We start from the raw sequence: 23062 nt of genomic DNA, 5'->3' as shown, positions 1-23062 counted from the left end.
CACACCGGTGGGTAGCTGCCCTCTGTTGTAGCTCCACCACCAAACAACTCAGTTATTTTTTCCACATCCAGCTGTAACTCCGATTCTATGCGAGCATTTGCGAGAGACCAGGGAGGTGAAACGACAGAGAGAGTCCCCTCGCTATCCATTTGCAGCCAAGTGCGGCAGCTAGCTAGGTAGCCAGCTAGGTAGCCGGCTAGCTGTCAGGCAGGACCGACGTAGTCAGAGCACTGTCGCTAAATATGGGATGTCTTGATAAAACAAGCAGATATTTGAAGTTTACACACCTACATTCTCGCCTGAAAATATCTTAAAAGCTTATTTTGTGACCTAGAAACACGAATAAAAGACATATAAAACGAAGTGGTGGCCGCCATTGTTCACTCTGTAGAGGCGTGCTATGAATTGTGGGATATTGAGTTTTCCACCAAGCAGTACCGTAACTTTTGAATGATTTGCGCAACCTTAAAAATTCCAAGGGCTCCTGAAAGCAGCGACGCTGTGCGCACCGTTGAAATTGTCATCATTACGGTAATCCAAATAAGGGTACACAGGCTGTACCACTCCCGGCATACCACTAGAGAGAGCCAACACACCACAAATGAAGTCTGTTTATTTGGCGCCAAAAGATGAATTGGCCTAAATTTGCACTAAAATATTAATATTTAAAAAACTATAAAAGTTATAAACACCAAAAGTCATAACATAATAGTCCAGCTCCAGCCGCACAAAATGATCTAACATATGTAACCCTAATGTCAAAACTGTTTGGCAGAGGAGCGCGGGAAAATTTCACTAAAATATTAATATTTAAAAACTATAAAATTCATAAACACCAAAAGTCATAGCACACCATTCCAGATCCGGCCGCACAAAATGAGGTAACATATATGAAGCTTGTCTCAAAACTGCGAGGCGAGATTCGCTGCAAAATTTCAGGCGGAAACTGGAGAATAATAATAATAATAATAATAATAATAATAAATCCGAGGAATAGTAATATGTGTGCCTCTTGTCATAGGCACACATAATAAATCCGAGGAATAGTAATATGTGTGCCTCTTGTCATAGGCACACATAATTATTTTCACTGAAATTGAGATCTCGATTATTTGACAATATTTATTTAACAATAACAATGTATTGAATAATGGTTTTAAAGATTGTCAAAAAATAGCATAAAATAGTGTGCAAATAGAAGTCACTTGGATGAGTGACGAAACGTTTCTCCCACCAAACGCTACGTCCAGATGAACAGATTCAACTTTTGGAGAGTGTGCAAATACTGATTACAGTGGAAATGTTTGCAATATAAAAAATAAATGAAAAATGTAAACATCTATGTTTAGTGAACTTCAAAATACTGCACAAAATTTGATCCACGTCTGACTCCGCGAACCCATAATGTTTCCACACCACTGAAGTCGTTTTACCTCTCTTTTCAACCAGCGGCATTCTTTCTTCAGCAGCCATTATCCTCTCCTCTCCAAATAACTTCTGCTTAGCTTTCCGAGCTTCCCTCGGGTCCTCTTAAATGTTGTGACGCGTGTTCGAAACGCAGAGAGGTGCGCTTGATTTGCCACACGGAGCAGCGCGAGAGTAAAGAACGAGGGAGGTGCTAATAATCGGCTCAGTCATTTTTAATGATCGTTGAAAGCGCAGATCGTAATCTAGATTAAAATTCGATTAATTGAGCAGTGTTACACACTGTTACAAAGTGTTATGCGCTGTCACTAGTGGTGCAACAGATCAAAAATCTCACGGTTCAGATCGGATCATGGTTTTAAGTCACGGATCGGATCAATTTTCGGATCAGCAAAAAAAAAGAAAAAAAGACAAAATTTTAACATTTACTTATTAACTTATTTAAATATTTTTTGCCTATTAAAAACATTCAACTCAAGACTCATTATTATATATATATATAAAAACACCCAGCACGCCCCTGCGGGCGGTTTATCCTTCCTTCAAGCTTGGGTCCTCTACCAGAGGCCTGGGAACTTGAGGGTCCTGCGCAGTATCTTAGCTGTTCCCAGGACTGCGCTCTTCTGGACAGAGATCTCCGATGTTGTTCCCGGGATCTGCTGGAGCCACTCGCCTAGCTTGGGAGTCACCGCACCTAGTGCTCCAATTACCACGGGGACCACCGTTACCTTCACCCTCCACATCCTCTCGAGCTCTTCTCTGAGCCCTTGGTATTTCTCCAGCTTCTCGTGTTCCTTCTTCCTGATATTGCTGTCATTGGGAACCGCTACATCGATCACTACGGCCGTCTTCTTCTGTTTGTCTACCACCACTATGTCCAGTTGGTTAGCCACCACCATTTTGTCCGTCTGTATCTGGAAGTCCCACAGGATCTTAGCTCGGTCATTCTCCATCGCCCTTGGGGGCGTCTCCCATTTTGACCTCGGAACTTCCAGGTTATACTCGGCACAGATGTTCCTGTACACTATGCCGGCCACTTGGTTATGGCGTTCCATGTATGTCCTGCCTGCTAGCATCTTGCACCCTGCTGTTATGTGCTGGATTGTCTCAGGGGCATCTTTACACAGCCTGCACCTGGGGTCTTGCCTGGTGTGATAGACCCCAGCCTCTATGGATCTTGTACTCAGAGCTTGTTCTTGTGCTGCCATGATTAGTGCCTCTGTGCTGTCTTTCAGTCCAGCTTTGTCCAGCCACTGGCAGGATTTCTGGATATCAGCCACCTCCTCTATCTGCCGGTGGTACATACCGTGCAGGGGCCTGTCCTTCCATGATGGTTCCTCGCCTTCCTCCTCTTTCTTGGGTTTCTGCTGCCTGAGGTATTCACTGAGCACGCTGTCAGTTGGGGCCATCTTCGTGATGTATTCGTGGATGTTTCTTGTCTCATCCTGGACTGTGGTGCTGACACTCACCAGTCCCCCTTCTTGTCTATGTCTTTGTCTTTAGTGGCTTCTATCTCCTCCTTTGGCCAGCCTATTACCCCAGCAGGGTACCTGATCACGGGCAGGGCGTAGGTGTTGATGGCCCGGATCTTGTTCTTACCGTTCAGCTGACTCCTCAGGACTTGCCTGACCCTCTGCAGGTACTTGGTGGTTGCAGCTTTCCTAGCGGCCTCTTCATGGTTCCCATTCGCCTGCGGGATCCCCAGGTACTTGTAACTGTCTTCTATGTCTGCAATGTTGCCTTCTGGTAGTTCGATCCCCTCAGTTCTGACTACCTTACCTCTCTTTGTTACCATCCGACTACACTTCTCCAGTCCGAACAACATTCCAATGTCATTGCTGTATATCCTGGTAGTGTGTATCAGTGAATCGATGTCTCGTTCACTCTTGGCATACAGCTTGATGTCATCCATGTACAGGAGGTGGCTGACAACTGCTCCGTTCCGTAGTCGGTATCCGTAGCCAGTCTTGTTAATGATCTCACTGAGGGGGTTCAGGCCTATGCAGAACAGCAGTGGGGACAGAGCATCTCCTTGGTAGATCCCGCACTTGATGGTGACTTGTGCTATGGGCTTGAGGTTGGCCTCCAGTGTTGTACGCCACATCCCCATTGAGTTCCTGATGAAGGCTCTTAGGGTCCTGTTGATCTTGTATAGTTCCAGGCATTCCAGTATCCAGCTGTGGGGCATTGAGTCATAGGCCTTCTTGTAATCAATCCAGGCAGTGCACAGGTTGGTCAGTATGGTCTTGCAGTCTCGGCTGACTGTTCTGTCTACCAGTAGCTGGTGTTTTGCGCCTCTGATATTCTTGCCAATCCCTTTCTGTACCCCGCTCATGTATTGACCCATGTACCTGTTCATCTTAGCCGATATGATGCCTGACAGGAGCTTCCATGTAGTACTGAGGCAGGTTATTGGTCGGTAGTTGGATGGGACCGGTCCCTTCTTGGGGTCCTTGGGGATCAGGACCGTCCGACCTTCAGTTAGCCATTCCGGGTGTCTCTCGTCAACTAGCAGCTGATTCATTTGTGCTGCCAGATGCTCATGGAGTGCAGTCAGCTTCTTCAGCCAGTAGGCGTGAACCATGTCGGGCCCTGGTGCTGTCCAACTCTTCATACTGGAGACCCTTTCTTGGATATCTGCCACTGTGATGGTTACTGGACCCTGTTCAGGGAGGTCGCTATGGTCTACCCTCAGATCCACTAGCCACTGAGCATTGCCGGAAGAAGGAACACGAGAAGCTGGAGAAATACCAAGGGCTCAGAGAAGAGCTCGAGAGGATGTGGAGGGTGAAGGTAACAGTGGTCCCCGTGGTAATCGGAGCACTAGGTGCGGTGACTCCCAAGCTAGGCAAGTGGCTCCAGCAGATCCCGGGAACAACATCAGAGATCTCTGTCCAGAAGAGCGCAGTCCTGGGAACAGCTAAGATACTGCGCAGGACCCTCAAGCTCCCAGGCCTCTGGTAGAGGACCCGAGCTTGAAGGATAAACCGCCCGCAGGGGCGTGCTGGGTGGTTTTTTTTTATATGTATAAAACACCCAGCACGCCCCTAGACCCCCTATGCTAAGTGAGCCTACCGCAGACATGAGCGAGACAGATAAATATGAAGGCATGCTGGCTCGGACGTCGCCCGGATCAACAAGGTCCGCGTCAGGTGTTGAGGAACCAGGACACCCTGACGACAAGTTGGCTACTGGAACAAGAAGGCATCGGTGGGCAAGAGACGATATATATATATATACACACACACACACACACACACACATATGTGTGTGTATATATACACATATACACACATATATACATATATATATACACATACATACATATATATTATATATTATATAAAAACAAATTAAGGTGCAGTATAGGGCTTTGTATCTACCACTCCGCTGTGATATAATGAGCGGTCACGGTGACGTAGCTTTCCGTTGACCTGGAGGTCCACCCATTTGTAGTTGGGCAACAGAAGATGCCTGGGACAGTTCAACCATAACTTTAAACTTTTCCTGCTCATACATGCCTGGGTACGATCTTGTCACTGAAGTGGATGCGCAACGGGATATCATAGCGTGGCTCAAGCACGTTCATCATAGTTTAAACCCCTTGTTTTGCACAAGGGAATACGGCCTCCCGTCTGCAGCTAAACACCCCAGTAGCTTTTGTAATAGCTTTAGCCCGATCGGATTGGGGAGCAAAGGGCTGCTTAAATGCCGCAAACTCCTCTGCTCCTCCACTTGGACCGCTAGCGCTGGCCATAACTATCGCTTGACAGACTGACCACGCGCACCATATGCATACTTTTTTTCCTTCTTTTTCGAATCTTCGGATCACGTGCGTCCCGAACCGTGGAGTGGGATCGGTTCGGATTACGGATCAACTGTGATCCGTTGTACCACTAGCTGTTACACACTGTTATTCACTGTTACAAAGTGTTATGCGCTGTTACACACTGCTACACACTGTTAAAAAGTGGAGAAACAGAAAAACAAAAGACAGAAACGATACAGAAAACTTCTATCCACTTGTTATGTCACTAATATATTTGGGGAAATTTCCTGATAGGATTTATAGAAGCCTTAAACTCCAGTTGGCAATAACGTGTCTTACCACAGTCCTTACCAACTTTGTCTGTTAAGCAGAGCTTTCTGCTTCCATTAAAAACTGTCCTTTTAAAGTCACGTGACAAACAATCCCCAATCAGAGACATTATCAGAGAATGAAGGGGATAAAATGGAGATTGAAAATCTTTAAGAAACACAAAAAACATAACAAGAAAATAAAGCAATGTTGGAAAGAAGACAACAGATGACTGAGACAGAAAATGTGGTGAAATAAACATGTGAAGTCCAGTGAATAGTTTTGCTTGCACGCTCAGAGCTGCTGTTGATTTCTACAGTGAAAGCGGGGCATCATACATTTAAACATTAAAGGTCACCATCCCACAGTCGGTTAAAGAAAATCTCTTTAGTTTGTCAGCAGATCAAAATGAATTGAATTTTAGTGACTGAACAGGTATTTCTGTCTCCTATGTTCTCTTATCTGTAATTCCAGCAGCAAGCTTAAGCAGCAGATTACACTCAAGTATAACAGCATTTATACTTTTCCTGCATTACAGAATTGATAAAAGCAAACATACAGAGAGTGCAGAATTATTAGGCAAGTTGTATTTTTGAGGAATAATTTTATTATTGAACAACAACCATGTTCTCAATGAACCCAAAAAACTCATTAATATCAAAGCTGAATGTTTTTGGAAGTAGTTTTTAGTTTGTTTTTAGTTTTAGCTATTTTAGGGGGATATCTGTGTGTGCAGGTGACTATTACTGTGCATAATTATTAGGCAACTTAACAAAAAACAAATATATACCCATGTCAATTATTTATTTTTACCAGTGAAACCAATATAACATCTCCACATTCACAAATATACATTTCTGACATTCAAAAACAAAAGAAAAACAAATCAGCGACCAATATAGCCACCTTTCTTTGCAAGGACACTCAAAAGCCTGCCATCCATGGATTCTGTCAGTGTTTTGATCTGTTCACCATCAACATTGTGTGCAGCAGCAACCACAGCCTCCCAGACACTGTTCAGAGAGGTGTACTGTTTTCCCTCCTTGTAAATCTCACATTTGATGATGGACCACAGGTTCTCAATGGGGTTCAGATCAGGTGAACAAGGAGGCCATGTCATTAGTTTTTCTTCTTTTATACCCTTTCTTGCCAGCCATGCTGTGGAGTACTTGGACGCGTGTGATGGAGCATTGTCCTGCATGAAAATCATGTTTTTCTTGAAGGATGCAGACTTCTTCCTGTACCACTGCTTGAAGAAGGTGTCTTCCAGAAACTGGCAGTAGGACTGGGAGTTGAGCTTGACTCCATCCTCAACCCGAAAAGGCCCCACAAGCTCATCTTTGATGATACCAGCCCAAACCAGTACTCCACCTCCACCTTGCTGGCGTCTGAGTGGGACTGGAGCTCTCTGCCCTTTACCAATCCAGCCACGGGCCCATCCATCTGGCCCATCAAGACTCACTCTCATTTCATCAGTCCATAAAACCTTAGAAAAATCAGTCTTGAGATATTTCTTGGCCCAGTCTTGACGTTTCAGCTTGTGTGTCTTGTTCAGTGGTGGTCGTCTTTCAGCCTTTCTTACCTTGGCCATGTCTCTGAGTATTGCACACCTTGTGCTTTTGGGCACTCCAGTGATGTTGCAGCTCTGAAATATGGCCAAACTGGTGGCAAGTGGCATCTTGGCAGCTGCACGCTTGACTTTTCTCAGTTCATGGGCAGTTATTTTGCGCCTTGGTTTTCCACACGCTTCTTGCGACCCTGTTGACTATTTTGAATGAAACGCTTGATTGTTCGATGATCACGCTTCAGAAGCTTTGCAATTTTAAGACTGCTGCATCCCTCTGCAAGATATCTCACTATTTTTGACTTTTCTGAGCCTGTCAAGTCCTTCTTTTGACCCATTTTGCCAAAGGAAAGGAAGTTGCCTAATAATTATGCACACCTGATATAGGGTGTTGATGTCATTAGACCACACCCCTTCTCATTACAGAGATGCACATCACCTAATATGCTTAATTGGTAGTAGGCTTTCGAGCCTATACAGCTTGGAGTAAGACAACATGCATGAAGAGGATGATGTGGACAAAATACTCATTTGCCTAATAATTCTGCACTCCCTGTATGTGACAAAGCAGCACTTCATTCATTGCTTTTATATAAACTGGCCTGTAGGGAATCAATATCACCAGACTTTCAATGTGTTTGTGGTGTGTTGCACATTATAGCAGTTTATTTAGTTGATTTGTTACAGAGATCTGATTAAAATCTGGGATGTAAAGGTTGCATAAGGATTGGAAAGTCTCCAAAAACTGACACTACAGCATGAAAGACTGTGGAGATAAGCTGTGGTAGGCTTGTTCTTTGGTAGCTAACAACAGCTGACAATGCTCCAAAAGACACCGACAGCACAGTGGTAACATGCAGTGACACAATGAGCAGGAATGAGGCCACAGACAGATGCCAACTATAACTACTGTTCACCACAGTTATCAGTCATAGAGGCAGGTATACAATCAAAGCTGGAAACACTAAACCAGTGTATGTATAATTGTGTAAACATGCTATTTTAACAAAACCATGATGGGATTGTACAGGGACTGTTTGTACTGGTGCACTGGCTTCATGCACACGTTGGACACTGAGCTTAAAGTTTATGATCCAACCCACTCATCTATTCCCCAGTGTTGCCATCTATTTCAGTTCTACATGACCATGATCTATACCAAGGGTATAAGACAGGGGTGTCCAAACTCCGGCCCGCTGTCCATTTCTAATTGGCCCGCAAGTAATTTTATGAATAGAACAGAAAATGGCCCGCACTTCAACTTTTGCTTGAGTGTATTGCACTTCTTAGTTTTAACACCAGGGGGAGCTACTGTTGATCAAGGCAGTTGCTCCACCAAAAAGGACAATCACAGAAGAAATTTATCCTAAGTTACTAAACATGGCAGAACCAAAGAAGCGAAAGGTAGAAAGTGAATGCAGAAAATTTCAGACACGGTGGGAGAGTGAATATTTCTTCAAAGAATTCAAGGGGAAGTGTCTGTTTGATCTGCACTGAAACTGTGGCAGCTATGAAAGAGTATAATGTACGACGTCATTATGAAACCAAACATCAGGCCTATGCATCCTACCCTGGTGCTGAGCGAGAGCAGAAATTAAAGCAAAGGGTAGCTATCCTGCGGGGTCAGCAACAGTATTTTTTTCGTGCTCAAAAGGTCCAGGAAAAGGCTCCAATAGCAGCTATGAGGTCGCCCAACTCATGGCAAGACATGGCAAGCCTTTTTCAGATGGAGACCTCATAAAACACTCGTTAAAGTCACCGAAATAATGTGCCCGGAAACAGTGCAGGACTTCAACAACGTCAGCATGTCCAGAAATACAGTTGTGCAACGCACTGAAGACTCGTCAGCCAACATTAAACTGCAACTGTCTGATAAAGCTGTGCTTTTGGTTTTTACTCCATCACATGCGATGAGAGCACCTTTGCCACAGACACCGCACAGCTGCTAATGTTTTTGCGGGGAGTGGACGAGAGCACGAGCGCTTTAGGTGAGTAAAAATATATTCCACAGTACCCGTGTGTTAATAAGCATGCATGTGCAGGTACACATGCTTCAAATATCAATAATGCGCATCAATTCTGTCACTACCCTGCTTTTGCGCACCACTTTCTTATATGCGTTTTTCTTGTTAACACACAGAGTACACACCGTTGTGCACAGCGCACGCACACGCAAAGTCAGCTGATCTCATCTGATGCAGATCTGCTCCTTCATCAAGTGACATTTGTCCGGATTTTTGGCACGAGTGGCGTACGATCAGCACCGCGGCTGGATGGCCCGATTTACATACCCAGCGCAGCTGATACTCACCAGCAGGGCTCCCCAATCCCAGTCCACGAGGGCCGGTGTCCCTGCAGGTTTTAGACGTGTCCTTGATCCATCACAGCTGATTTAAATTGATAAATTACCTTCTCAGAATGTTTTGAAGTTCTCCAGAGGCCTGGTAATGAACTAATCATGTGATTCAGGTGTGTTGACCCAGGGTGAGATCTAAAACCTGCAGGGACACCGGCCCTCGTGGACTAGGATTGGGGACCCCTGCTCACCAGAATAATTTCCTAAAATTATATGCACTCCTGTTATTATGTCCAGTTCAGTCTGTTAATGTTGATAACCGTTTCAAACGAACGTTAATAGGTGTGTTGCTAAGCCTAAGAACTTAAATAACAAGCTTGAAATGTACCCGTCCCATTTTCCCCTTTATTGTTTTTCCTCTGTGCTGTAAATCTTCTGTCTAAGAAGAAATCTGCTGCTGTTCTGAGAATGAGCTACCAAAGCTTTTTCTGAATAAATCAATGAAGATACATTTATGGAAAGCTGTGAAGAAGGCAGTTTTGTCTTTAATTATATTCAACAATATAACATATTTGACCACTTTTAAGTGATTTTTCTAACTTTAATACACTAAAGTTAAGGTTATATACCTAATTTCTAGTAAGTGGCCCAGCCCCTCCTATATTTTTATGTATGTGGCCCTCAGTGAAAAAAGTTTGGACACCCCTGGCATAAGAGGACCATAAGTCGTCATTTTTGAAAAAGTGATGAAACGTGTAAGCTGTCCATGGCAACACATGAACAACACTGTGGACTGTGGATGGTGGGGAGACATTAAACCCAGTCAGGTTGATCCACAGTGGGGCATTGAACTGCCTGTCACAGTCCATGCCCCTTTGGGCCTCCGTGAGCTGCACAGCAGAAACACAACAGGGGGGCTCTAAGAGAAAGCAGGTGTGCGGGGGCATCACAAAGAAGTACCGGTCTACCGTTGATGTCAGCCAATCGTTTTTATAGTTCCTGGGCTCACTTTCAGTAAGAAAATGTGCTGATCATTTCAAATAAAAGTAGACTTTTGCTCCTTCCATGAAATCCACGTTTCCTTGTTCTGCTGTGATTGCCAACGTGAGGACAGACTGAGTGGTTAGAGAGGAGGAGAAAAATTCAGCCACTTCACTGCTGTTCACATTGCACCCCACTTCCACCCATGTACAAAGTGCACTTCCCCAGGGCTTGCAGTTTGTCATAAAACATCTTTCAGCACATAATTTAACCAAACTTGAGAGGTAAAAGGGGGGGGGGTAAAACATTTTTCTAAAGGAGTGGTGAAGAGTAACACTGAGGCTGTGTGCCAAGAGCGCAGTAATCCTAAACCAAGCTCAAGTAGTGCCTCCTCAAAGATACTGTGGCGCAATTCCAGGCAGCTGAGCAAATGCGAGGCATTCCAGAGAGTGCATTATCTTTATGCATTTATCACTGCATCTGCACTGACAATGATAGACGTGCACGTGACTGCAAACAAACTGTTTTCAAAAATCAGTGTTGAGGAATGAAGAGCTGCTCGGGCCTAAATGTGATGGTTTTCACTTTGTTCCTCGAGTAATTACACGGAACAGCATAATTTTTAAATCGTGGATTATACAATGGCAAGTATTTCTGGATTTCAGCCTGCACAGATATGAACCATAAGACACCAGAGCCAAAGAACCAAAAACCTCCCAACAGAAGAACACACTGCACGTTTAAAGCACAAAAATCACCAAACTCACGTGCACACTTCTAAATAACGTATGATAAGATGACAGATGTACACAACTGAAAATATTCTCAGTATCTGCCGTTTTTTTTCAAACATGTAGACAAATTCTTTCCCATAAAGTTGGTTTCTGCAGTGCAATGTGTCTCCCTCACATCACGCTCGCTCTGCACACGCAAGGCTGCGCCTATCCAATCCGACTGGCATCACGGCCATGGAATGCTGAAGTCCACATTTTTCCCATTCAGCAAGGAAAAACGGCCTTTCAAAGCCAATCAGCTAGAAATGTTGCTTTGTTTTTATTTTTGACTGAACTTCCTGGAACCTATTATGGAGCTGTCAGGGATGTATATTTAGTTATGGCAACACAGGGCCTCCTCGCCCCCTTGCGCCACTGGTCATGTCACCTCTGATAAACAGAAAAACAATTGGCTATCCCCTTTGTCACCTTTAAAGAAAATGGTGTGGCCACTGTGTCTGTGGGTGGAAATGATGAAGCTGTCTGTAAACACCAGTACAGGGGTCTGGGACTGACACGATTCTGCCTTTATGCATTTTTTATTTACAAGGTTTTTCAAAAGTTACAAAAAAACCCCAAACATTTCCAATCAATCTGTGTTTTTTTAATAACTGTACTTTCTTTTCAGAAACATCTGTTAGGCTGTGATCTATACAGCAACGGGCAATGTTCACACAAGTCAAAGGAGAAAGTCCTGAGTCTTTGATCTTCAAAGGTCTGATCAGTGGTGCTGATTTGGATTTGCAGCAAGACAAGGAGCTGCAAGAGTGAATATACCAACCAGGTCTCCACCTAACACAGAGTGTGGATCAGCCAGCTCACAACAGCTGCACACTGAGTAGTGCTGCTAGCTGCAGTCCTAAACTAAGAGAATGTTAGAGAACAGCCACAACTGGCAAACTGACAGGTAGCTACCACCTTTTCAAAATAAAAGTACTGTAACGTGGCCTTATTTTCTTACACACAGAACATGAGAAACAAACGAGCAGCAGCCTGGGAGCAGCTCACTCTCTGGACAGCATTTCACGTTCAGAGAACAGTTTTATATTTTCTATATACTGATTTTATTTTCTTTGTTCTTCTCACGCGTTCTCCAAGAGTGCAAACTTAGAGGGAGTCAAAGTCAGATAAGGGTACCGTGACACATGATTACTGTGATTACACAAACAATATGTAGGAGCAAGTACTGAACAATACGTACTGATGTGTAAATAAATGTATACGATTTACTTCAGCTTAGCACATTTCTATGCAGATCCTTCTCTTTCAGCAAACAATACTTTGTTTAAAGGGTAAAAGGCTGGACATGGAACTAAGGTGACATGTGAGGAGATCAGAGGTCTAATGTGACGAGACAAAGCTCCAGTGTGACATCCTTGTATGCCAGTGTCATTAAAGACATGAAATAAAAGTTTGATCCTATTTGACCTTGAAGGAGAGGTCAGAGGTGATGTCTGGAATCCCCACATTTCATTTTCTGCACGCCGACATGTTGTCAGTCCAAACAATAAGAAATAGTTTCAAATAGCACCGTGTAGCATTATTAGCACTCTGATGTTCAGATCCTCAGTGTTGAAGGAGAGGTCAGAGGTTGAATGGGACATGTTCATTTACATCTGCCTACCTTACTGTCTACATGTTGACAATACACACAATGCGTATACGTTGAGTAGACCTTGAAGACCTTGGTGGACGTAAGGCAAATTTCTAAAGTGTTACTGTGACCCCACTGTACACCACAATTCATTCAAAACTGTGTTTACTTACAGATCGCATGCACGCTACCAAACACATGACCTCCTTGGCTCTGGATTAGCTTGGCCTGTTCTTGATTTTTAATATTAATGCCTGAAAGTGAACATCATTGCCCTTTGACCTCCGAGTCCAACTCTACAACAACCCAAAGCCCCCTGTCCACACAGGACAATCTTTGCAGGTTGGACATTTTGTAACACCACTCAGTCCTGCCAGTTCAGTGGGAATTTACACTGAATTTACACTAGGGATGGACCGATCTGATATTACGTATCGGTCCGATACTGACCTAACTTACTGGATCGGATATCAGAGAGAAATAAAAAAAATGTAATCCGATCTATTAAATATCACGAAAGCACCTCACAAAACTTGCGACATGGCGTAACTCAGCTCATAACCGTAGCATGTAGGAGCAGTATGCGTCACGTGATTGAGCAGCTGTGTGTATTTGTAGCCTCGCTACCAAACCAGCATTTCATCTCCGAGGAAGTTATCCCAGAGAGAAGTAAAGCAAGTGTGTAAGTTCATCTCTGAATGTTTGTAAAGCGTTCCCATGTTAAGCTTAACAACCGATATATGGAGCGACTGCCTCTCTCTCTCCCTCACCTTCCTGCGGCTACTTCAATCGTGAAACTGATCAATGATCAGCTGATCGGCTTTTCTGTCGCGAGTCCGTCTCTCTTCTTTGTTTTTGGCCCCCTTTGCACCAGAAAGAGGAAACCAGCAGCTGAACAACAGCAGCACGTTTAAGCTTGATAAGCTGTTGTTAGAATTTATTTAATATTACTTTCTACACCAGGATCCTTTTCTACGTAGCTGACGGCTGGTAACTGTGCAGGGGCGGATCTAGCAAAGTTTAGCCAGGGGGGCCGATAGGGCATGAACAGGGAAAAGGGGGCACAAAGACATACTTTTCTTTCTTATTCTCATTTAAAATGTCTCGCTTTTAATAAATAATTATCTGAATCTTACACCCAAAGTTTTAATCTGATGTAAAATATATAGAAGTCCATTACTGTATATAGTAACTGTTAAGTCTAATATACCCTAGTAAGCTATAGTACTTTTTCCTTTGGGAAGGAACCATCTGTGCAGTCTGCAATTCTGTTGAAGAAAGATGTTGAATCTATTTAATTATTCTTGAAAAATAATTTATTTCTGTGCATTTTTTTTTCACACTGCATTAAATTAAAGTTGATTATGTCGATTAAGCATCATGAGGTGGAGGGTGGGGGGTGGTTCCCTATTTTTTTTTTTGCTGGGAGTTTGCAACCCTATTAGTTAGGTTGCTTAATATTCCTGCTAAGTACTCTTTAAAATACCAGAATAGGGAGGATGGAGCAGGTTTAAGTTTATTAGATTGATCAGTGTTGCTGAACTATGAAATATTTTGGGTGCAGTGTATTTTTTGCATGCAGGTATAACAGAATAGCTTTAGTGTTGTTGTTTATTTAAACTTGAGGATGAACTTATACAAAATGCAGCAAGATATTTAAAAAAAACAGTTTTATGGATTAAAAAATACATTATATCGGATTCATATCGGTATCGGCAGATATCCAAAGTTATGATATCGGTATCGGATATAAAAAAGTGGTATCGTGCCATCTCTAATTAAAACCAGCATAGACACACTGCATACCTGGGATAACTGCTAGCTGCCTGAAGCACAGCAGCACTGGTCATACTGGGAGGAGCAGACCCACAGTGGTGTTCTTCTCACACAGAGATTGTGAAGTATAATGGACAAATCTAGGATTAAATATTTATTCAATTTAGTTTTATTTTATTTGTACAGCACCAAAGCACCAAAACAGCAGCTGACTCAAGGTGAAAACAAGGAAAACCCAGCAGCGAGAGCTTTGGCGACAGTGGGAAGAAAAAACTCAACAGGAAGAAACCTCCAGCACAACCATGGTCAGGGAGGGGCGGGCATCTGCCACATCCAGTTGGGGGTGAGGGAGGAAGACAGGACAAAGACACACTATGGAAGAGAGCCAAAGATTTACAATGACCAACATGGGTTCAAAGAAGGTGCTGCACCACAACACTGCTTTGGTTGCACTGAGCAAATTATACAGCAAACGGGTTCCCAGACAACCCGTCTATAGATATATGCTTTTGTGCACTGCTCAACACTCGATTCCAGGTACACAACGCTCAGCCAAAAACACTTCACCTCATTTATACTACAAGTGTTGGGTCAGAGTACTGAAATCTGCAATGTAGCATCCTCAGCTGCAACAACAGACACGTGGACGAGCCAAGCATCACAACTCTTTATAACCGTGCACACAGACTGGACACTGTGCAGGTTTGTAGACAGACTGTTTTAATGACCAGCACACAGGATGATGGAAACTGATAACTGCTAGTGTGTTAAAGCCATGTAAGGTCCATATTTATTTCAATTTGATTACTGAACTTAAATGAAAAATGAAATTGTACAATCACCACATTAAAAGTACTAACTATTCACTCAATTTACAGAAAAATGCGTATTTTGTTATGGAGATGAGACATGACTTGTATTGGGATTTGGGTCGTACAGCACAGCCCTACATAGTAACATTAGCAGCCAAAGAAAACTCACAGGGCGTTAAACTGTCACAGAAACAACAGACACCTAAAACTCGTGTAGATTTTTCACAAAAGACAAAAAAAATAAATAAATAAAATGAGTGGACAGACTCCCACATCCTCCGAGGAGAAACCGACGCCTCCCCTGTAGCATCAAGCGCTACATGAATGTGAATGTGACTGGGTGAATGAGAGTCGCAGGAGAACGTACGAGCTCTGAGTTCTCAAATCAAGGAAAAGGGTCCTATGTATGTTCTAGTTCATTTAACATTTTACCATTAGCATTCTTTAAAAAACACTTTTAAAGTTGTAACTCTAAACAGAAAAACTTCAGACTATGTGAATTAAATAAAGACAAAACCTAAGCTCAGGCTTTCAGGACACTCACACTGTTTAAACTGAACAGATCAGACTATAGAGGTCAGAATACTATAAATGATGTAATGTTTAACTGAGGACAGGAAAATGTAAAAGCAGTATTATCTGATAGCTGTGTGTAGGACAGGCAGGCGTGGATACTCCATGAGAATCCAGAGACATGTGATGCAATCCTTAGCTAATTGGATATGTGTATTACAACGTCTGTGGTCACAGCTCCCTTATGGGGGCATGAAATAACAGGCAGCTGTGTGTGTGTGTGTGTGTGTGTGTGTGTGTGTTTGGGTACGGGATGGCTGCTGAGAGGTTTATTAACCCAGTCCATCAAACCAGTGTGGGATTCACACTGAGACACCAAAGGCTTAAGGATGCAAGCATCACACAAGCAAGACAGCAAGACAGTTCCTCCCTGAAATACTAATATAATCTAAGCCCTCATTTTCTAACTCAGCTCTACCACCTACACACACACCCTCGCCTCCACAAACAGGGTGGGGGTGCTGCATACACAGGTAGTGAACTGTGTACTGTGATTTGACCAGCTTTGCTACCTTTCTAAGGAGAATACCAACAACAGCCTCGCCTCTTTACCACTTTCTTTCCGTGTGATTCACACTGTTGTACAGCCATGTACAACATACAGAGCACTTTTCTACTCTAAGCACATGTTACTACAAGCTTCATTCATTCAGTCATTCAGTGTTTGTTTTTGTCCAAACACTGCATTCAGTCTATCGCCCAAGGATAAGTTAACAGAAACCGTCCCAGCCTCCTGAGTGTGGACAACACTGTCTGGGAGCCTCTGATCAACAGCTGACCAGCAAAAGTGACACACATCAAAATCTACCTGTTTGCGTCTGAAAGCTCCGAAGTCTCGATTTGGAAATTCTGGGTGACTTCCTTCTTTAATAGGGATGCTCCTGCAATTAATTTTTCAGTCGACTAACATCTGAGTAATCAACTCTCTCTCTTAACATCTGAGTGGTTCTGAGGTAAATTTGAGTCTAATGTGAAAAACTCTGCAAACAAATCATCTGAAACCATTTATCACATTCTTCAGTAATGAATCATGCTGCTGTGAAACATCATCACCGACCACTGTACGTAATACAGCAGAAGAACACTTACATACGAATGAAAACATGTTCTATAAAAGATGCTCACGTATTCAAAAGATATAAGAAAGAATAACATTTGAAAATCTAATAAATCTAATAACTGGACATCTCTTCAGTGTGTCCTGGGTCTCCGGTAGGTCATGCCCAGCCTCAGCTGGCTCCTTTCGATGTGGAGGAGTAGCATTTCTACTCCCAGCCCCGACCCACCTCCTCACCTTATTGCTAAGGGAGAGCCCAGAACGAGCCTCTCATTCTAGTGGTGTTAACAAAACAACATGTAAAAATCAGACCTAGATTTATGGCGTTTCAACAACTATGCTCCATCTGGTGGACATTTAGACATAAGAGCTTACCGGACTTGAGCATCAATGAAAATGTTTACAATCAGAATAAACACGCAGCACGTCTGGTACCGACTGACAACAGTGCCGATTAGTTGTCTAGTTGCGCACATGCAATTCTTGAGTTATGGCATTCACAGCGTTACAGAGATTCAGGCTTGTCCACGACCTTTGGTAGATGCACCTCCTGTATGGACTGGAAGCTCCTACGTTACTCCTTTTTACAGCTGAAGGGTTAAAAAAATGATTTCCAGTCATGGCACAAAAGACACTGAATGTTCACCATTTTGTTTCAAGTTACGTTCTTTTGAGTCGTTGAGCCAAAATTAGCAGGGAATTAAGGAAGCACCTTCATAACAAAGCGTTCCACTAAACTATCAAACGGAGGATTCACTGTGCATGTTACTACCATAACATGTTTGAGGCTTGCTGTGGATCATCAGCATCCTTTTTTTTCATGCCATCATTCATGTTTGATTACATCCTTAAACACGTTACATGATATGTTTTGTTTTTTGGTTGTTTTTCATTTTTAGCCGTGTATTACCACTGGAGGTAGACCCTTTGTCTTTACAGTCATGAAGGCGTCTCTTAGTCGGAGCTTTTTTGATACAATAGCCCAACAAACTGTTCTTGACCAGGCTAGATTTTGGTTTACCAAGCAAAGAATGTTCTTTTTTGGCCATTCAGTCCAATTGTGACCTTCTTCACTTGCAGTTAGGATTAGCATCAAAAGGCAAAATTCAACTACTGGATGCTAGCACAGGCCATGAAGCTGGCTGATGTTCCTGTGGTGAACTCAAACCACCACCCAGTAACAACATGCTAACAGCACATTAAAACACAATCCTAAGCATCCAGTCAAAGCTGACAACACATAAATACCTACATCTTATAATGGTTGGGTTTGTACATCAGCTCCCTGATTTATGTCTAAAAAACAAAATGATGAGCCCTTTGTCCCTAAAGATTAATAATGATGATAATAATAATAATAATAATAAGCCAAAAAAACAAGCAATCATATTATTTGTAGGTAAAGCTGATAAGCGCCAACAAAAGGAAATTCCTCCATTGCGCTGCCAGACTGTCCTTACAAGCAAAATGCATCCAAAGCAAACGGTCCAACACAGAAATGTGTGGCAGCGACTACATTTAGGAATAATAAGAGTTTAAATGTGTATATCGTGCTTCTGTGACCTTTGATCAGAGTTTTATCACAAATAAATTATGTCCACGAAAGGTCAACGGCTTGAAAAATCCTGAACTGATCTGAAATCGTTTCAGGATTATTATGAGTGAACTAAAACTTCAAAAACTGTGACGTTCAAGCCAAGGCTGCCTTCCTCCACCACCTCCTCCACCACCTCTTTCTCCACCTCGGGTTACATGGGGAATAGTTTGCTCTCTTCTCAGCTCTGTCAGAACATCCAGATCCTCTGCGGCACCTTCGACCCTTTGTCTCATGTAGCTCTCTGCTGCCTCTGTGACTGAGTCCAGACCCCCCACCCCCACCCAAACAGACAGGATGATTAATAGCCCTCTGATGGGACTCTCGATCCACTCAGCACATTGTTGAGAGCGTCTGAAACAGAACAACAGTTGCATCCCCACTTCAAACTGGGCCTAAGCCCTGCCTGTCATTCCCCGGTTAACTGGCCAGATTTACAGCGACTAACCAGCACTAGGTGGCAGCCTGTCTGAGGACCCGGGGCTACTTCTTTTAGCTGTTCTGATGGGACTCTTAAAACCAAATGCTTGGCACACCTGTATAATCCATGCTGTCTCCCATCAGACATCCAGGACCATGCTACACCGAGGCAGCTAACATTTATAAGCATTTAGTTTGGTTCTTTGGGCAGGAATGAGAAGTTGAAGCTTTGGCACAAAACTGTCAGGCAGCACTGCTTAAAGAGTTCAATCTAAAAGCTCCACAATGTTGTTCCATTTACATCTTATTCATACTACAACTTGTCATATTTATTTAATGCAACAAGAGTTGAATGAAAACAGCATGTTTGTGATTAAGCGTTTCATATTCTGTACATGCGTTATTTTACAGCATCGTCTAATTAAAGTGTATATCTGAAGCTCAGGTTCCTCCTGATGCATTAATCCCAGTGTTAGAGTTTGTAGGAGAGCAGTATACAATAATGTCTCCACTCAGTAGTTAATCTAGACTATTTATCCTGAAAAATCAGATTACAGATTAATAGAAGGGAGGGCTTGACTCGCTGCGATCGCCGTCTTCTTACTGTGTCATAAAATGACACTGACAGAAGGAATGAGAACCTAATCTCATGCTTAAGGGTATCAGACGCCGGGGCCTGGCAGCAGACATGTGAAGCATTGCCATGAGGCACATTCTCTGTGCTCAGAATGCCTTCATAAGTAAACATATTTGCATAAGCAGCTAAGCAGCATGAATTATGGCGCCTCTTCATCGGCATTTGCCAGTTGTCTTCTGCCACTTCAATTGGGAGTGATATATGTGTGAAGATCAGGTGGCAGAAGAGGGAGGGAGGGGTGAGACTGTTGAAGGTGGGGGTAAAAGGCCACAACCAGTTCATAAGTGCTTGGGCTGCAATCCCTAGAGGCATGCCGATGCCTACAACTGCATGCACGCGACCTTGAAACGAGACTACGAGGGACAGCATGTGTGCATGCTCTATTGATGACTGACATGAAGGTAAAATGGGATGAATTAGCGAGGGAACGCGAGCATTGTTGTTCTTGTGGCCCTCAAATATCACTGAAATCAAACAAAGAAATATGAGCATTCAAAGACCTCAAACTAAATGATTAAAAATCTCATATTTTTGCCGTAATTCTGTGATTGCAACGCCTCATAAGCCGAATAATTATTACGAAGCCCATCTAGAGAGCAATCAAATCATCCTCCACCGTGTTCCTTCTGCAAGTCCACTGCCATGCCCCCAAGACATCCACTCCTCGTGCCGTGCTAGTGATTCGAGTCAATTAGAGGGCGCTTGTGGATTTCGTTATTGTCTGGACGTAAAGGGGAAAGCTGTCAGTCAAAGGGCCACTCCTGCTATGTATCTGGAGGGTGCAAGGGGCTCTAAACCTGTATTTGTATGAATAAAAATGAAGGGATTTAGGAGCAGACTGTTTGGCTGCAGCATAGGGATGGGGGAGGTGGGAGTGCAGGGAGTAAAAAGAAAGAATTGAAGATTTGAGTAGCTGAGGCTCAGTGACTTCTGCATAACAAAAAAGAAGGTGAGCAGGGGAGGAAATAAAATCTGTTTCAGGAAGGGCTGTTCTCTGCTCTCCTGTAGTCTTAGAGGGATAGTCAGCCAATAAAAGAAATCCACAGAATTATTCAACAAGAGACTGAGACAGATTTCTCCGTGTGATAACGGTCCTGTGTGAGAGAGACCCCCTGCCAATGTCAAGTAAGAGATGAAGACTCAATCTGCAGGTCAGAACAACCTCCAGCCTCCATGTTGGAACACCAAAGCTTTGAGTTCATAGTCACAGGGAATCTGGTTGTGAAGACAATATGTCACCGTCGGCGGCTTGTTTGTAATTCCAGCGCAGCGCCCGGATTAGGAACAACATTGTTATTCAGGTCATTACAACTGTTCCCCAACGAGCATCTGATAATGTTTCCTTCCACAACGATCAAAAGTATTTATGCACACCCCTCACTTTTGGTCTGCATGTTTCACAGTGTCGTCAGAGCAGTGGGGGGCAGCAGAAGAAAAAATAAATGCATTACCATTTTCTGTTTGGGTGACTTTTATTTGTGACTAGTGAAACGTGCTAACAACTACGACCACAGCCAGCAGCAGCCACTGCTCCTCTGCGGTGCAGAGACAACAGACAACTGCTAAACAATGACCAACAGAAATAGACAGCTCACAGGGCGTGCTATCCTGAGGACCTGATTTCATACTGAAATGAATGTTCAGTGCTTTCAGTGGACTGCCACTTGTGCTACAATTTTTAGCAAGAAAATACTGATTCAGTTTCTGGTCACAAAGCTGTGAAAAGCACTCAGTTACACCAGTCTAATGAGATTAGCGCCGGAGCATTAAGTATGGCGCTCGATACAAACCGTCCCATGTAAATCGGTGGAATAGCTCCCGTTTCCTGGGACTGCCTGCCTGAATAAGGGCGTTACAACACATGGTCCATCGCTGGCCCAACTATTTGACTGTGCTCTCATTGTTCTGAAGTCAAGAACGGACCTTATACTTTCCAGAAGTTGGGGGAAATCTTTTCCCGCTTTCACAAAAGAGACACAACACTTCCTTTCCCAGAACAATTCATCTCTTTACTTGACAAGACTCCCTGCTATATTTACCCAACTAAAATTGCAGATGATATACTTCCAGCTGCACCACGGCACATGGTCCTGTCAATCACGCTGGTTACAGCAGAGCAGGACTGCCAGAGCAACCAATGCTACCACGACACTAAGCTGCAGAGAAAAACGAAAAGAAATCTTGTGGGGACTAATTCCTGTTTCCTCTGCTGGTTGACTCGTGTCGTTAGAGGAACGGAGACGCACACGAGTGCGAACGGAATTACCGGGCTTTCATTAAGCAGACAGCTGGGCTACTACCAAGCAGCAAAACACAGCCCACCCACAAGATTTATCCACCAGCACAGCGCTGAGGTTCTGTGTGAAAGGCAAAGCTACACAGGTTTATTAGGCTGTTGTGCTGCTGCGAAAACAAAACAAATTGATCAGTCTCTCAAGCACTTTGGCTCTGCTACGGTTATTCCTCTAACCCAAGTATGAATGAAACATTTGACAGGCTGGCTGCACAGGAGATTTGGACTTAAGGACGGAACAAGGCCTTCAAACATTCTTGACATCAAGTCATTACTTAATGCAAATGTCTAAAAAAGAAAAAAGAATAATCCAGCATTACATTCAACTTCATTCTGGTCAAACACAGAACTATCATGCAGGCAGTGAGGTTGTGATTTGACGGCTGAAGGGAAAAGCTTATGGAAGGAGAAAAAGAAAAGAGGAGGGTTAGCCTGTGTTGTGGATTCCTCCTCAGCCAGCAGTGCCTGTCCATCTCACAGTGGCAGAGGCATTCCCTGGAGGAAGGCAGCAGCAGCGGTGGGGGCTTAGTGCTGTGTGTGTTTCATCTTTCCCACTGCCCAGAGCTGCAGGGCCATGGGAGCTGCCAGGATTCTCACTCCAAAGGCATGACAACATGCGGGACGGAGCCAGCTTGGACCTCTCAGAAAGAGCAGGCCAGCTGACGGAGAGGCGGGGCTTCAGCACCACCATTGTACTTACAGACACAAGGACTCGTGAATAACTGGTCCCACTCAGTAACAATGTTACTACAACATGCTGTAACTGCACTGCAAAGTGTTCCAATGGCACAACCTGAATCTACTGGAAACATAAGTGTGGGTGTGCCCTGGGGTATGTGCGCTATACCCTCTGCACCTTTGGTGGCCAGCAGCTTCAGGTAGTTAAACTGGAAACCATCATTTCATAAAACCGCCCAACCCCTCCCTGCACATTTACTTATTTTTGCTACTTATACTTTGTAGCAGCACTACTGTAACTCTCATTTTAGCCTGACCCAGATGTGCTATCAACAAGAGCAACAAATGTCTGCCTGACCTGATCTGTGTATTGGCTAAGAGTAATGTTAGATAAAAAGATCCCATTTAGAGCCAGTCAATTTCATAGGTGACCTACTGCGATCTCTGACATTTTCCACATGAAGCATGAAAACATGAGTCACATAGACTGTCCACAGGAGCTCTATTTATA

General features: G+C 43.6%; 1 protein-coding gene across 3 annotated transcripts in view; it reads right to left on the bottom strand.

Annotated features, from left to right (window-relative positions):
* ttc27 (tetratricopeptide repeat domain 27) overlaps positions 1-23062 on the bottom strand; it is a 728099-nt gene that overhangs the window by 116456 nt on the left and 588581 nt on the right. The gene's annotated exons all lie outside the window — the stretch shown is intronic.

Source organism: Oreochromis niloticus, linkage group LG13 (genome assembly GCF_001858045.2).
Source record: "Oreochromis niloticus isolate F11D_XX linkage group LG13, O_niloticus_UMD_NMBU, whole genome shotgun sequence".
NCBI classification, from domain to species: Eukaryota; Metazoa; Chordata; class Actinopteri; order Cichliformes; family Cichlidae; genus Oreochromis; species Oreochromis niloticus.
The sequence above is the reverse complement of the archived record's forward strand: the minus strand, read 5'-3'. Positions and strand labels throughout refer to the sequence as shown.